This window comes from Macrosteles quadrilineatus, unplaced genomic scaffold (assembly GCF_028750875.1).
Source record: "Macrosteles quadrilineatus isolate MER2022 unplaced genomic scaffold, UCM_ALF_1.0 Scaffold_2__2_contigs__length_208266976, whole genome shotgun sequence".
NCBI lineage: Eukaryota > Metazoa > Arthropoda > Insecta > Hemiptera > Cicadellidae > Macrosteles > Macrosteles quadrilineatus.
The window spans coordinates 82,781,727-82,799,658 of NW_026542595.1; the positions used below are offsets into that span (position 1 = coordinate 82,781,727).

At 36.0% G+C, this 17,932-nt stretch overlaps 1 protein-coding gene across 1 annotated transcript in view; it reads left to right on the top strand.

The window, feature by feature from the left end:
• Nucleotides 1-17,932, top strand: part of LOC128985585 (uncharacterized) — a 153,805-nt gene that overhangs the window by 3,206 nt on the left and 132,667 nt on the right. The gene's annotated exons all lie outside the window — the stretch shown is intronic.

A 17,932-nucleotide genomic window follows, 5' to 3' on the forward strand; every position in this document is an offset into this window, starting at 1 on the left:
AGATCTGTTAACCTACTTTCTATCCGTTGAAGCATGGACAAAACAAATGTATTATCTAAGCCTACTGAATCTCTTACAGTTAAGCCTACATCTATTTTCTTATATTGTGGCTCTTCACCCCTCGCCATATCATATTATTTTTGTTTGCCATTATTTAATTAATTTTTCCCTTTAAATTCATTTGACCCCACTACAAGGTTTACTATTTCTAGGAGGTAGATTCTTTGCTCCAGTATTCCTTCTTGTAAATTTACTTTCAATCTCCTTCTCGGGTTCAGGAGGGTATACTCTGAACCAAAGCAGGTTTTTTATCTTTGACCTTTTAGGCCTAGGGCTACTGATATTTGAACCAGTATCATGCGAACTATAACTAGGTTGACTTACACTAGGCCTACTATTTACAATATTTACAGGATCAGGATTATCAGGACCGTCGTCATATTCTCTGTTAGAAGTTTTCAACTCTTCGAAATCATCACCACCACCACTTGAGAAATCAAGTAATCTTCCAAGTAAAAACCATAAGCCTAATGTCGGATTCATGTTGTCCAAAATCGAAGTTATCTTCAATATTATCACCTTAACTGTTACTTATTTCACCAGATAAAAGTTCCCTGATGACAATAGATCGGCGATATTCTGCCATTTTTATCACTATTACAACTCACAACACAGTTCATCAACAAAGGTACGCCATTTGCAGCGCCAGCTGACAGTGTAAACAGCACATACTTATATAAATATCGTAGGAAACGGCACTTCCAAATAGTTGTCATGTAGCCTAATGTCCGCAGAACAGTTAGGTATAAGTATCAAGCGTCATCGATCGATCGTATGGCTGTATATTGAACGAAAATGACTAAATTGAAATCCATGTGTGTAGCCCCTGAGCTGTTGGACATAATGTAAGACTAAATAACTTACGTAATTCCCGTCACAGCTCAATAAAATATGTCAATTCAGGACATGTTTCGGTGTTAAAACACCATCGTCAGCTTCAGGTACATAGTGTAGAGTTGATCAGTTGTTAACATCGTCAGAAGAATAAATAAACACAGTACGGACACGAATAAATACATAAAACAATTAAACATTTAAAAAACAGGCCTGTTCTAACAAAGATGACCGACCGCACAGGTAGCAAGGGACAGACTCTGTCCGAGCAGTTGACACTCGGAGACAAATTTTATTCGAGTTTTATTAAAGAGACGAGTTTTATTAAAGAATGCCCGTATACCGGTGTAAACTGAATTGGAATCAAGGATTCAAATCACATAATTGAAAACAAGACTTTTATAATAGCAGAAAGTCAAATTTTTATTGTAAGCCGGGTTGGGGTTGTGATTGTGTTAGGATGAATACACATTTCATGTATATTTTATAAACACTAACCTTAACTAAGCATTTGAATAGTTATTAAAAACAAATTTGTAACAAGTTCAGTAGTAAGGAGTATACGAAGGATCCAGAGAAAGAACGATCAATGTCCAAAATTTTAGATTTTACAGGAAACACTTTTTAAAGTTTATAACCAAATCATTCCTTTTTACAATTGGTTTAGTTGTTTTTTATAACTATTATTACAATATTATAGCACTTATTGTTGATAATTGTGCTTGGACATATATACTTATATATATATATATATACATATATAAATATATATTAAAATAATGCTTGGACATTGATCGTTATGATTTCTCTTTAGTTTTTGAATCAAAATAAAAACATTGAGATTTTATAATATTATTACTTGTAATATTAATTAAAAGATTTACAATTCTTTTTTATGGTATAAGTTATAATGAATAGGTTTTGTAATGCACAATTTGTGGTGACATCCCTAGTTATTGTAAAGTATAACTTCAGTATTGTGACGAATGTAGGTTATCATTATTTCTTCAATTTGCCATTATTTTTGGGCGCTGATTCGACCTAAAATAAAACAAACCTTTTACTGTTTAGCCAACAAAATTTATAGACACTATAATCTAATATTATAATAAAGGTCTATAGTTATAAACCTACCTTAAAAGCCACTGTCTCGCTCCTCAGGTGCGACTGTCATTTCAGGTGACACTACTAGGAGTGCATCAAAAAACTCTTGTGTGTCAGGTCGGCAGAAAGGTTTCAATGCTTGCAAGTCTTTATACTTTTCTTTTTTCAGTGGAATCCGACCCATATGTAAATTTTCTGGTTTGACTGTCTGAAGAAACTGAGTAGCAGAAAATGTTTCAGTGCCATTGCTTATCTCTCCAGGTTTGCTTTTCTCTCCAGGTTTGCTTTTCTTCCAGGTTTGCTTTTCTTTTCAGGTTTTTTTAAATAACAGTTGATACGTAGGCGCCACTGTATGTGTCTCTATGTTCTACTACTTGTGTGCGGTCTGAAGTTATTCTCAGTTGTCTAACCTTTTGAGTTTTTGCGTGGAACTTTTTCAAGTAGCCGCCTTTAAGTGCCTCTTCCCAGGCTTTAAACGTATCGGTAGTACATTCCACTACTTCAAAGGGACTTGGTTTTACCCTTGCTTCTTTTATTGCATCCCGCCAGTCATTAGGGGTCTCTGCAGGGGTTGCATTCTTGATGAGTGACATATTCTTGCCGCACTCTAGATACGAATGGCCACGAATGGGGTAGGTGACAATTATAGTGTCAAATCGCTTAACGATTGTTGTCATGTTGTGCATGAACCTTATAAAAGTAAAATTTTTATTTTGCCCTTCGCACGAGTCACAAAATATGTGTATCTCACGTAAATTGGGGTTTAAATCATTCATTAAAAAAATGGTGAACCATAGAGACTACTTCGTTGGACCCTTTCTTTGCAACTGTCTCGTCGTATGTTTTCTTCTTCCATAATCTATTGTTATAGCTTCAAAACTGTCATATTTCTGTGCTTTAAGTCTATCAGATCTTTTAAGACTATAAAATTAATCTGCTCTTCGTTTGTGTAATTCCATTTCAGTGTGTAGCTTATTTAACTTCTTTTGTAAATCTTCCATTCCGTTAGGATCAACAGTTCTAGAAATTTCCTCATTAATAATTCCCTCTTCGACTTTCTGTGCATCGCACTTACTGCACGTGTCGGATCTTGGATATCCAAATCCAATGTTGCACTTATCAAACTCTTCTCTAAATTTTTCATACGATACTTCTATTCCAAATTTTTTTTGCAGAAACATACCTAATAATATAATTTTGCAGTAATGTTTTATGTTAGTGTAGCGTAGTGACTAGCTATTTTTTTATTCGTATAATAATGATGTGTATTTTTATAATGACAAAATATATTTACTAGCTAGGCTATTATTTGATGCAAAAGTTGTAATATCATTGTTTTTATTACTGTATATGCGTATTATTTAGTACACTGCTATAATAATGTTAAATATAGATAATGTTGAATAAAAAAAAAACAATTTCAGTCTTAACTTGTTTTTAATCTGTACAAGACAATCTTTTATCAACTCTTATTACAAAGCTTATCTAGCTTACGTTTTTTGGCACACTTCTTTCCTTCCTCGATTGTTCGTTGTTTTTTTTTTCATTTTACTATAATTATTCAGTAAAATATTACAGAATGTTAATAAACATTTTTTAAACAATGGGGTTATATCTTTACCACAAGAAAGATATACCTCAACATTTGTGCTGTCGAGAACATGGTACATTACCGACATTAGTACCTTTTTTGACATTTGCACTTTAAAAATGTACTTTTAAAAAAGTTTAACAAAAATATCCCTAACTCTGTATTTTCTCATTACTATGAATTCGGAGGTTGCTTAGCTTTTTTGCAAATAACTTTTGAATGGTAAGGAAATCGACCAAAGTGGAAGGTGATATTCTGAAAGAGAATAAAATTACCTACAAATTGATACCATATACTTCTTGGAAACACTCAAAAAGACAGCCAAAAGTCTCACCCAAATAAAAAGTGTGAAAAACACCGTTTTCAATGTATTACTTATGGAAAACATGTTTTTTTGAAAGTTTTCACCATAAATCATAACAAAAACCAACTTTCATAATTATTTGCAAATCTACACGAATCAAGCTTTCCAACGACCCATTAATTAATAAAATCGGTCCAGTAGAACTCTATATTTAGTTGTACAAAGATTTTCAAAACTGAATTATATATATAATAGATTGTATTACAAAAGTATACAATTTATTATGTTTTATTAGAATGTGTGTTTACATCAGTTAAATAGCAGGATATTATTTAGTGTGTTGAGGAAATCAATGTCAAAGTAACAATTATTTTCAACTGACATATGCTGTGTTAGGCTAATTACTGTTTAGAGGTTACATTTATAAGCATTCGGAAAGTAGGCAACCAACTCATTGTTTAAGACAACTTACTTCTTCTCTATATTATTAACTGACACAATGTCTAATAAATAAGAACCTGGCTTAATTTGGATTACATGATGTATTTTGACATTATAAATTCTCTAATTTGAAAAACATTTTTTTATTTCGTGTCTCTCCACCAAACAAAAAACATCAACTGACAGGTCATCCTTTTTGAAAAAAAGAGGAAAAAACTTAATGTACCCTATAAATGAAACCAACGTAGAGTTAACTAATAGCTGATGCATTACAGTTCTATTGTTGCGTTTTAATGATTTAATATATGCTTGTGAGGTGAACAAGGTTTTACCAATGGTACATTTTGAAAAGAACTGAATATTGGTAAACTCACAAGACAAATTATTTGAGAGCTGATGTTTTTCTATAATCGATAGTTGGGGTTTTGATTTTAAGGGTTTGCCAAAATTAAGACTTTAGGTTTCCTATCACCATGGTTATTACCTTCAATTCCAGATTGTAATACGCACAGACCATTAACGTACTGTATAATATATATATTAACTATTATATAATATATATATATATATATAATTAAAACAAAATAATAATGATGTGTATTTTTATAATGACAAAATATATTTACTAGCTAGGCTATTATTTGATGCAAAAGTTGTAATATCATTGTTTTTATTACTGTATATGCGTATTATTTAGTACACTGCTATAATAATGTTAAATATAGATAATGTTGAATAAAAAAAAATTCGTTGAATAATAAAAACATCAACTGACAGGTCATCCTTTTTGAAAAAAGAGGAAAAAACTTAATGTACCCTATAAATGAAACCAACGTAGAGTTAACTAATAGCTGATGCATTACAGTTCTATTGTTGCGTTTTAATGATTTAATATATGCTTGTGAGGTGAACAAGGTTTTACCAATGGTACATTTTGAAAAGAACTGAATATTGGTAAACTCACAAGACAAATTATTTGAGAGCTGATGTTTTTCTATAATCGATAGTTGGGGTTTTGATTTTAAGGGTTTGCCAAAATTAAGACTTTAGGTTTCCTATCACCATGGTTATTACCTTCAATTCCAGATTGTAATACGCACAGACCATTAACGTACTGTATAATATTCATTACATTGCACTGAAGATGGTGGATCGAACAGAAGATTGGACATTTTAATTTATGATACAAAATCTAAAAGTGGAATTGTAATTGATCCAACAATAAGGTTCGAAACATCATCAAACCAACCCCTAGAAGTAGATGAAGAAAAGAGGAAAATTTATAGTAAATGTGAAACTTATTTAAGAAACAAATATAATCTAAATTCAATATCAGTAATCAATAATATAATTTAAAAATATAAGTCTAAATTACCATGTAAAGGTAGAGGAATAGAATTATTCAAAGAAGTGCCTAGTAGCAACACATGGATTTATTTAAAAAATGGCCTTACTACAGGAGAATGGATCACTTCATTAAAAATGATATCTGGTGTTGTACCAGTACGCAGCGTACCAGGGCGAAGCCAGGATGGAACCCTTTGCAGACATTGCAAGGAGACTGAAACCCTTCCGCATGTCCTTGGCTCTTGTCCCTTTGGTGCCTTACTGCGTAATGCAAGACACCATGCTGTAAGAGCAATGATCGCAGAAGAACTACGAAAAAAAAGGCTGGCAAGTAGTAGAAGAAATACATTGCACTGAAGATGGTGGATCGAACAGAAGATTGGACATTTTAATTTATGATACAAAATCTAAAAGTGGAATTGTAATTGATCCAACAATAAGGTTCGAAACATCATCAAACCAACCCCTAGAAGTAGATGAAGAAAAGAGGAAAATTTATAGTAAATGTGAAACTTATTTAAGAAACAAATATAATCTAAATTCAATATCAGTAATTGGCATAATGATTGGTGCAAGAGGGACTATTACAACATTTTTTGACGAATTTTAAAAAAAATATAATCTTCCATCAAAATTAAAAAATGAAATAGTCATAAAAGTGCTAAAAGAATCATGTAAAATCATTCAAAATCATTTATATGGACAACGTTATTAATCTATGTTACATGTTATTTATATCGTAAATTTAAGTTTTTTTTACTGTGTCTAATAGGCAAAGTTTATTAATAAACTCAGTTTTCAAAATAAAATAAATAAAACGTATTAGCAATCTGCATGTTTATTTGTTGGGTCCTACGAATTAGTTTTAGTTTCAGCACATTATTATTTTCAAAACTGAAAGCCGATGTTGCCCATAAGGGACCCCATCTTTCAACACTAAGTGGCAGATGACTAAGCGGGTGGACATTAAATGTTAATTGTTCTTGGTTATACAAATCTTCTACACTGCTTCAAAACATTCCTAGGAGCACGGTGCAAAGCTCGATTTCAAGATTGGAGGGTTTTTCTTGCAGCAGCGTGAACATGGAGAACACTAAAAGAAGCAGTGGTTGAATTTTTTTGTGTTAGTACCTGAGAAAGTGCTGGGGCAGAATAAAACAGAAGCCGGGCCCGATACTCAAAGGCTTTCCAATATTTCCTCAGTTCCACATTGCGCGGGATCCTGTGGAGGTTTCACTTTGGACAATGAATTATCCAGCTGAACCTTTTTACTGGAGGAGGCACCATGGGTTTCCTTTGTTGGCTGGGTTTAACCAAAGGAATAGGAAATTGCCTTACCACTCCGAAAAGGACACAGTGCATGTAGTCAGGAACAAAAGTTTCTGCAAGATTTAAATTAAACACATTGCCGGGTATTGACGGCCCTTTTACCCTTTTAATTACCTTGCCACTATCAACTGCTTCCTGGCCACTTTCCAAAATAGATTGTGTGTCCTCAACAAAGAATCTTCTTATCTGTAAATTCTAGATGTGCCTTGACCACAGGGAATGACTTCCTCCTTTTTTTCACACATACATTCATATTCACCATTAAATTGGTGGAAGTTTCCAACGGAAGCTCTCGTTACTGCATCTAAACACGCAATTGTGGCAAACACCTTTGAACTCACAACCTTCATGGTGTTTGGCACACAACATTAAAAACCAAAACTGTGACGCTGCTGAAGGTATTCTGTAAATGGTTTCAAGAACGTGTTCATGTCAGGCTAACTGAAGTGACCAAAGTTGCGATTTGGAGCTTTTGAACACAGGAACTCCGTCTGTGTTTGAAATCGAAAGAAGGTCTTGTCGTCCTAAATGGTACGTCTGTTTCAGTCGTTGGTAAAAGATGCCTTCTGAAATGTCTTCGATATCAGATGTCATCTAGAGGTTGGAATACCTCAATGGAAGCTGGTATATTTAACTGGCATTTCAAGTCATAATTAACAACAACAAAATTCCAGATGTTGATTTACATTAGGGTCACTCTGGAATGTTTTGATAATAATTGGAGATAACTATCAAAATATACCTGAGTGACTGGGCGCTACTGGGTGGTCAATAGTGCGGACACTTCCATCCTTGATTAGAAGTTGCTCCTAATCTCTAATTAGTTCCGATCTTCGCAGAGATGGTGCCATTCTCTTCCGCGACGCAACACCATCCAACGCTCCCAGATCCGTCACTGACGTCTCCGTTGCGATTTGCTCTGTCTGTGTACAAGCAGTCGTACACTCCACAATCTACGCTGCCTGTGGGCTGTTGCATGCAGGGGGCCTTCTCAGTAAGAGCCCATTCTGGGGCGCGAAAATTCCACCGAAACACCTGGGCCAGCCGCTCCAAGTAGCACAAAATATCCTAGAGGATGGTTGGCCGAGCTCTCCCTAATGAGTCGAATTCCTGTAACACTTTTTGCTTCGGCCATGCTACGATTAAAGCCCAATGGTTTTCTTCAGGGATGTGGACAGGAAAGAATATTAATTATGTCACGGTTAAATATATTTGTTCCCCGATGCCAGTTTTTAACCCTGGTGTCCGACCCTGTTTGTACACAACGTACAGGAAGGTGTCGAACGCCTAAATCCAAAATTGATCGGGCAGGAGTAAACCAAGGCCACACTAGGGGCCTTAAGTTAACTTCTCCGTTCAATTAATCTGAGATAGGCTGCAATAGCCTGGTCGTCAACCATCTCGTTTCTTCCGAGAAGTGATTTATAGGATAATTGATTGAGGGTCATCGATCCCCGAATTTCTTCTAGTGCCATCCGTTTTTCAGTTGTGATTTTTAAGATAGAATTTTTTCTCGTTCCGCCGGACACCCTTGCAACCAAAATCCATGCAACGTGCAGATACAAATTTAGTTCAATAGTTAACACAAATTGTTACAATACTATGTGGTCACAATTGAAATTGAGAAAGTCAAAGTGTTAGCCTATGTGTATGTTTGTAATTTAGTCAATAAAGGGTTTCAAGTCTTTCGCGTGTGCCGTGATGGTCGTGATTTCGTCTTTGTCAAACCTTGAATTCAAATCTGAATTTCTGTAAATTCTGATCCGAGGTTTTGTGATCATACTGAGAAATGATCGTCTTTAGTACACGATTATCTCTTTCTGTATGATTAGATTGTGGGCTGTAAGGGGCTGTATATTCCAATTTAATATTCCATTCATCTGCCATCTGTTTGAAAATGTTAGCAGTAAATTGAGTGCCATTGTCGCATCGTAGCATTTTGGTAGCTCCATATCTTAATAAAATAATCTTTAAACTTTTCAAATACTTGTTTAGCAGTTGCGGTTTCAACGGAGTAACTTCAACCCATTTTGAAAAATTATCCTGGATAACCAATGCAAATTTATTTCCCTTTTACATCGGGGTAATGGTCCTATTATGTCGGTGGTAAAGCATGTACCAAGGTCCTACCGGTCTCCTTAACATAATTATCCCTACTGGTTTCTTCTGTTCTACTTTAAATCGGAGGAGGTGGTGGTGGAAGAGCTGGCAAGTCATTGCTATTTTGTACAATAGCTATGTCTTCATCCTCCTCATGTTCACCAGCGTTTTCATCTGGGGTCGGAACGACATGGCTGACCCTTCTTAGGAATTCCTCCACACTGTATCTTCCTGCCACGAGGAGAGTGGTGGGCTGTGCGATTCTCCGATCATTTGCGAAGGACGCTGAGGGAAGTGCGTCGTTCGCCACGCCGTTTTCATATGTCGCTAGTTGCTGAACATATGCATGCTCAATGTGTTTGAGACCCTCTGTGGAAAAAGACAGCACAGTTTGAAGATTGATTCCAAAGGGGCCCTTTGCAATTTCGCCTTTCACTGAGCAGTTCACACACTGCATTATGTTCTTCTGTGAATATGGCTCGAAGCCCTGATCGAACTGCCGTGTCGGATCTTGGATATCCAAATCCAATGTTGCACTTATCAAACTCTTCTCTAAATTTTTCATACGATACTTCTATTCCAAAATTTTTTGCAGAAACATACCTAGTAGTTTTTTTTTCTATTTAGATGCTCAGACAGATAAATTTTGTGTGTGTCCTTTAGACTGTAATGAGCCTTGCGGCCTTTTAAGGACGTGAAAAACTTGTTTAGGGCAATACAAGTATCATTGGGTAATTTATTTTTCCCCCGGTTCTCACGTTTTCCCCTTTTGTCAATAGGTGGCATACCTATCTTTCCTAAACTACTTTTAATGAACTGCAAACGTCGGTTTGTAATGCCAAAAAATGCTTGTTTTAAAAGCATTAAAACAAACAGGAATCTCCTCAATCTTATTTTCTTTCGTAACCCGCACTTAATAGGAATAGCTAAAGTCATGTAAATTAGCTTCGGTAATGTCCTATCTGGGTCTCCTACGCTTAATATGTTCAACAGAAATTAAACCAGCTAAGTACGAGTTTTGAGAATTTCTATCACTTAAGTTGTTAAAGTCTCGTATCAGTATATTCCGGGCATTTTTATCAACATGTGAAACACATTTTAATCTCTTACAGTGACATTCTTCCCCCGTTTCGTGTGTTGTATTTCTCATCCGTTTAGCAGCTTCAAACATTGATCCATACTTACGTTTTTTCTTCACTGAGTTCAAGTTAACACCTACTCGCACATTTTCTTCACTTACACTACCCCACTATCACTCATTTCCAATGTCGAAAACTACCCACTACAACATAAAAACACCGTGTCACTAGCACATAAACAACTCTGCCACCGGCTACCAGCCACTCATCAGCTGACTGAGCTGTTGTGACGGGCGCATGTCCCCCTCCACTGTCGCTCGCTTGGACATTGTTCGTTACTTCGCTGTAGCCGATGGACCTTGATCGTTACTTCTCAGCATACCCATTTTTCTTTGCGCTATATTTCGGACCCTGATCGTTTTTACGCTGTAGACGTTGCACGTGGTTTTACTATTCCTCATAAGGAATCAAAATATGTCAATAATATAAAATTTAGGATTTTTGGACCTTGATCGTTTTCTCTCTCTAGCCTTCTACATTCTACTAGTTGCTTGAAGGGACACAGTTCATCTATATTTTATAAACGCTAACTTAAACTAAGTATTTTTAATAGTTATTACAAACAAATTTGTAACAATATCAGAATTAATGAGTATACATACTATTTGCTTGAAGGGGTCATAGCCCCTAACCTTTGCTCTAAAATATTCTGCTCTTCTGATTTCTATAACTACTGTATTTAAATTCTCAGGAAAGTAAACATTTTATGTCAGTTTGAGTTAGTAAACGCAGTAGAGACTTAATCACGCGTTTCAGCGAAAATTAAGCATACGTTTTAAACTACTCATGAATTTCCAATTTATGGATATTTTACGTTATTTCTTATTTAATGACTTTTGAAAAATGCTACTGTTTTTCCCAAGTCCCTGATGGGATTGAGACATTATATAACCTACTATACAAACATGATTGTACAATAACTTTATAGCATGAAATACAAATAAAAATTGCATTGCTCTCTGTTCCATTGAAAAATAGTTGTTCTCTGCCGTTGCTGATGGTTTCTCCCTCTTTTATTATATCCTGTACCAAGACATTTAATGGATTTTTCTCTGGATAATGAACCAGGTGTCCTTCATCTTTGATGGTAGCAGAAGGTGAGGTGAAAGATACTTCACAAATCATCGAACTGTGGGGCGGGGAGGATGAAACGGAAGGAGAAGAATGTTTAGGTGGTGGGGAAGAAACTGGTGAAAATAAAGGAGATTAAGATGGGTTTATTTCTTTAAGGTGGTTTTTGGGGTATATCTTTAAATAAACTTGGTGAGGAATATGTGATTGTTGGGCGAATCTAAGGCAGGGATTGTTATCTGGGATTGGGATGATTTGGATGAGGATCCCACCCCAACACTTTTTAGGCCTTCTACCAATGACGGTGCTTTCTGCAGCAGCCTACCGACATCTGAAAACACCAATATTTCACATCAGCAAACAACTCTTCATAGGCCTAAATTTATTACAAGATACTATCTAATAACTTAGAGTCGCAGTCGCTGGTTTAGCGTGACTAGGTTGGCGGCCTTTTGGGTCCATGGCCTTGGTTACCTTCCTGCCACGAGGAGAGTGGTGGGCTGTGCGATTCTCCGATCATTTGCTAAGAAGGGCGCTTAGGGAAGTGCGTCGTTCGCCACACCGTTTTCATATGTCGCTAGTTGCTGAGCATATGCATGCTCAATGTGTTTGAGACCCTCTGTGGAAAAAGACAGCACAGTTTGAAGATTGATTTAGATGGGTGAGCTTAAAGGAAGGATCCGCCAGACGCAAGGGCAGAATAGTGTATAAAGACAATGTGTAAAGTAGAGCTGTTGTCCACGATTGTGTGCCAGATGAAGCCTATCTTGATGTAAAAGTGTCGACGTTTTCAGCAAAAACCCGGACTCGAGGGGACAATGTAACTGTATTGTACACCGTATGTAACCGATGTACATACATAGCATTCTTGACTAGTTTGTTGGAATAAACAGCCATTAAAATAAAGAAAGTTGAAATCAATTGTTTTACTGTGCAATTTGCAAATTGTGTATTTTCAAGTAAATTAGTTAAGCGTATTATAAGTACAGTAGTAGAATCATAGAATATGGTTCAAGTCAATGGAATTGAACTAATGACTGGAAAAATAATTAAGTTTTTTCTTCTAATTTAAAGTTTTTTGTTGTGTTGAAGAAATGTTTGACATGAAATAACCACATCTATATAATTAATCCGCTACATGAAACTTTGTCGGTTGAACTCCTCCGCCATTTCTTAACCGATTTTATCTATTGACGTCTCAATGAAAAGAGCGTGTCTTGTAGATTTGCAAACCGGCCTTACATTTTTGAAAAAGTCCCTTGGGCTCTGCCCCAGTGGCTTTGGAAGTTCCCATGTTATCTTTATGTAGAACATAATTATTAACTGTTCACATTTTGATCAGCTGTATAATTTAATTGCTGTTATTTGTTTTTCAATTCAATGAAACGCACTGAGTACATTTATTTACTATTTGGGTTTGTGTAAACATAACCCCCAAGACGGATCGTGTTAGTATGGTTGTATCTTGAATCTATGTATTTATCGTTGTTTTGTGTCGCTTTGACGGATCGAGTTACCATGATTGTAACTGAAATTTGTGCATTTATCGTTGTTTTTTGTAGCTATAATTTGTTTATTTGTTGTTTTTTCTTTTAAATGTCTCCGACGCGACGACAACGAAACATAGACAAGAGGCGTACCCAATCGTGATAACGACCGCACCTACCGAACAGTGGCGCGTAATAGGCTTAACCATAGATAAAACATACTCCTCAAGAATACATACAAGAAAACATACTCCAATACGCCCTAACACTACCCCAAAACGACTTTTCGTTCTCAATTGGCCCTCTATCAATGACACGTGTTGCCTGTACAGCGAGGCATTTTGATAAGGATAAAACCGGTCGGAATGCTTTAGGTTTATCAATAACGAATATAAACATGGTCTGAGTTACACACCGGCAATCTTTGAGTTGACTTTAATTTTTATTACAAAAAAATAACACATTATAAGTAATGTAAGTAAACTTTAAACATTAATAAACATGAAAATGTTGTATTATTTACATATTTTTATTTTTTTTTTTACATAAAATGTACATTTATGTAGGTAAAAACCTATTCGGCCCCCAAAAGACGATGACAGCTGCCATTTCTGTCCTGGCAATTAAGCAATATTACATTTGGATTACTCATTTGCCAGTTAATTCTGCAATGTACGGTATACTATATTATAATATCTGGGATAACGTTACCTACAATAATGTAGACGTTTTAGTTACATCTTAGAAAGTTTAAATCAATTGTTTTACTGTGCAATTTGCAAACTTGTGTATATATTGTATTGTATTGTATATATATATGTGTAACTTGTGTAAGTAGAATCATAGAATATGGTTCAAGTCAATGTAATTAAACTTATGGCTGGAAAAATAATGAAATTTTTCCTTATAATTTGAAGGTTTTTGTTGTGTTGAAGCAATGTTTGACATGAAATAACCACATTGACTAAATAATAAACGATTCAAAATAAAATGGAATTCTTAGTCGTACATGTTATAACTTCCTTATGATGGACGCTTACATTGGATGAATGGAAAAAATCATCCCATCATGTGGCTGTTAGGGAACTTCATCTGAAGAGCTGTCTGAAGTACACGTTCAAAGTCTGTTATTATTAATGTAGGACTTAACTCTGGAGAGTGTTGTTTTATAAAATCGAAAACTATTTCATACGCTCTATGTGTTTGCCTCTCAATTGACACATAACACATTTTATTGTAAATTTACTAACAATTATATTTGAGATTTATTGTGTTTAATCAATATTTTGTGTAAATAGGAATATATATTGCATTGAGATATTGCAAACACATTTTAAAGCATTGATTCTTAGTCGTACATATTAAAACTTCCTTATGATGGACACTTACATTGGATGAATGGAAAAAACATCCCATCCTGTGGCTGTTAGGGAACTTCATCTGAAGAGCAGTCTGAAGTCCACGTTCAAAGTCTGTTATTATTAATGTGGGACTTAACTCTGGAGAGTGTTGTTTTATAAAATAGAAAACTATTTCATATGCTCTCTGTGTTCGCCTCTCCAGTACGTAACACATAAAACAGTGGGTAAGTCTGAAAAAATTTTAACTGGGTTAGTGAAAAATTTTTACCAACCAAGACCTCTATTTGCGATACATGTATTCTACTAGTACATGTTCTGAATCTCTATTTTCTAATATTCCAGGGAAAAATCAAGCCATCAAGCACAATTAAGAAATAGGTTACACAGACATTCACAAAATCGTAACCTTGTTCAAATTGTAAGTACATACCGTCTTTCGACATATATCATAACTATAACGTGTGTCATCTCCTCCAACGCGGCTTAACTGAGCGGGCTTAACTTCGCGCGAACGAGTCACGACATGGTGCGGACAATCCGTCCAGGCGGCTTAGCTTCGCCTCGTGTGGCCACTCTCATTGGATCCAATCCTAGATAAAAGTAGTATAGACATAGATAGCCCTCGCAATGCTAAAATTTGTTAAAATGTTTGGTCCAAAGACCTACTAGATCCTAGGCAGTGCTAGTCTCGAAACCAATTAAGCGCGGTTGCCATGTCGTACAACTTAGTCGGGGGTAATATAAGTTTAATTCCACCGTTAATCCATTGAACTGATGTTGTGCTGCTCTAAAGTTCGCAGCCGGAATTTTACTCCTTGGTTTGTGACGTCAGTTTTGCCCAGGGGGTAAAATTCCAGGGGGATAAAAATCCGCCATCCCAATCGCGACAGAGAAGAATCCGACGAATTTAAAATCATTCAAATCGGTCCAGCCGTTCTTGAGTTATAAGTGTTGTAATTAACACGACTTTGTTCTATATATTTAGATTGTAATATGAAAGTATAAAATTTATTATGTTTTATTAGAACGTGTGTTTTACATCAGTTAAATAGTAGGATATTATTTAGTGTGTTGAGGAAATCAATGTCAAAGTAACAATTATTTTTAACTGACATATGCTGTGTTAGGCTAATTAATGTTTAGAGGTTACATTCATAAGCATTCGGAAAGTAGGCAACCAACTCATTGTTTAAGACAACTTTCTTCTTCTCTATTTTATTAACTGACATAGTGTATAATAAAGAAGAATATGGCTTAATTAGGATTACATGATGTATTTTGACATTATAAATTCTCTAATTTGAAAAACATTTTTTTTAAACATCAACTGACAGGTCATCCTTTTTGAAAAAAGAGAAAAAAACTTATGTACCCTATAAATGAAACCAACTTAGAATTAACTAATAGGTGATACATTACAGTGTTATTGTTGCGTTTTTATGATTTAATATATGATTGTTAGGTGAACAAGGTTTTACCAATGGTACATTTTAAAAAGAACTGAATATGGGTTAACTCACAAGACAAATTATTTGAGAGCTGATGTTTTTCTATAAACGATAGTTGGGGTTTTGATTTGAAGGGTTTGCCAAAATTACCACATTAGGTTTCCTATCACCATGATTATTACTTTCAATTCTAGATTGTAATACGCACAGACCATTAACGTACTTTAACGTATTAGCCATCTGCATGTTTATTTATTTATGCGTGAAATGTATATGTTGGGTCCTATGAATTAGTTTTCGTATCAGCCCATTATTATTTTCAAAACTGAAAGCTGATGTTGCCCATAAGGGACCTCATCGTTCAACACTAAGTGGCAGATGACTAAGCTGGTGGACATTAAATGTTAATTGTTCTTTGCTATACAAATCTTCTACAATGCTAAAAAAATCCTAGGAGCACGGTGCAAAGCTCAATTTCAAGTTTGGAGATTTTTTATTGCAGCAGCGTGAAAATGGAGAACACTAGAAGAATCCGGCGGTTGAAATATTTTTGTGGTAGTACCTGAGAAATTGCTGGGGCTAAATAAAACGAAAGCCAGGCCCGATACTCAGAGTCTTTCCAATATTTCCTTAGTTCCACACTGCGCGGCCTCCTGTTAATTTCTAATGGAGGTTTCACTTTGGACAATGAATTATCCAGCTGAACCTTTTTACTGGAGGAGGCACTATGGGTTTCCTTTGTTGGCTGGGTTTAACCAAAGGAATAGGAATTGCCTTATCTCTTCCAAAAGGACACAGTGCATGTAGTCAGGAACAAAAGTTTCTGCAAGATTTAAATAAAACACATTGCTGAGTATTGACGGCCCTTTTACCCCTTTAACTACCTAGCCACTATCAACTGCTTCCTGGCCACTTTCCAAAATAGATTGTATGTCCTCAACAAAGAATCTTCTTAACTGTATATTCTAGATGTGCCTTGACCACAGGGAATGACTTCCCCTTTATTTTCACACATACATTCATATTCATCATTAAATTGGTGGAAGTTTCCAACGGAAGCTCTCGCTACTGCATCTAAATACGCAAATGTGGCAAACACCTTTGAACACACAACATCCATGGGGTTTGGCACACAACATTCAAAACCAAAACTTTGAAGCTGCTGAAGGTCTTCTGTGAATGGTTTCAAGAACGTGTTCATGTCAGGCTAACTGAAGTGGCCAAAGTCCTAGATCATTTGGAGCTTTTGAACACAGGAACTCCATCTTTGTTCCAAATCAAAAGAAGATCTTGTCGACCTAAATGGTACGTCTCTTTCAGTCGTTGGTAGCAAATGCCTTCTGAAATGTCTTCGATATCAGTTGTTATTTCACCTATGGGTTGGAATAGGTACTTAGCTGCATTTCCATTTTCTAAAAGATTTTTAACTGGCATTTCAAGTCATAAGTAACAAAAACTTTTTCAGATGTTGATTTAAAAGAAGGACACTCTGGAATATTTTGATAATAATTAGAGATAATTATCAAAATATACCTGAGTGACTGGGTGCTACTAGGTGGTCAATAGTGCGGACGCTTCCATCCTTGATTAGAAGTTTCTCCTCATCTCTAATTAGTTCCGATCTTTGCAGAGCTGATGCCATTCTCTTCCACGACGCAACACCATCCAACGCTCCCAGATCCGTCTCTGACGTCTCCGTTGCGATTTGCTCTTTCTGTGTACAAGCACTTGTACACTCCACAATCTACGCTACCTGTGGGCATGCAGGGGGCCTTCTCCATTAGAGCCCATTCTGGGGCGCGGAAATTCCGCCGAAACACCTAGGCCAGCCGCTCCACGTAGCACAAAACATCCTGGAGAATGGTTGGCCGAGCTCTCCCTAATGAATCAAATTCCTGTAACAGTTTTTGCTTCGGCCATGCTACGATTAAAACCCAATGGTTTTCTTCAGGGATGTGGACAGGAAAGAATATTAGGTATGTCACGGGTAAATATATTTGTTCACCGATGCCAGTTCTCAACCCTGGGGAACCCACCCTGTTTGTACGCAACGTACAGGAAGGTGTCGAAAGCCCAAACCCTAAATTGATCGGGCAGGAGTAAACTTCTCCGTTCAATTAATCTGAGATAGACTGCAATAGCCTGGTCGTCAACCATCTCGTTTCTTCCGAGAAGTGATTTATAGGATAATTGATTGAGGGTCATCGGTCCCCGAATTTCTTCTAGTGCCATCCCTTTTCCAGTTGTGATTTTTAAGATAGAATTTTTTTCTCGTTCCGCCGGTCACCCTTGCAACCAAAAGCCATGCAACGTGCA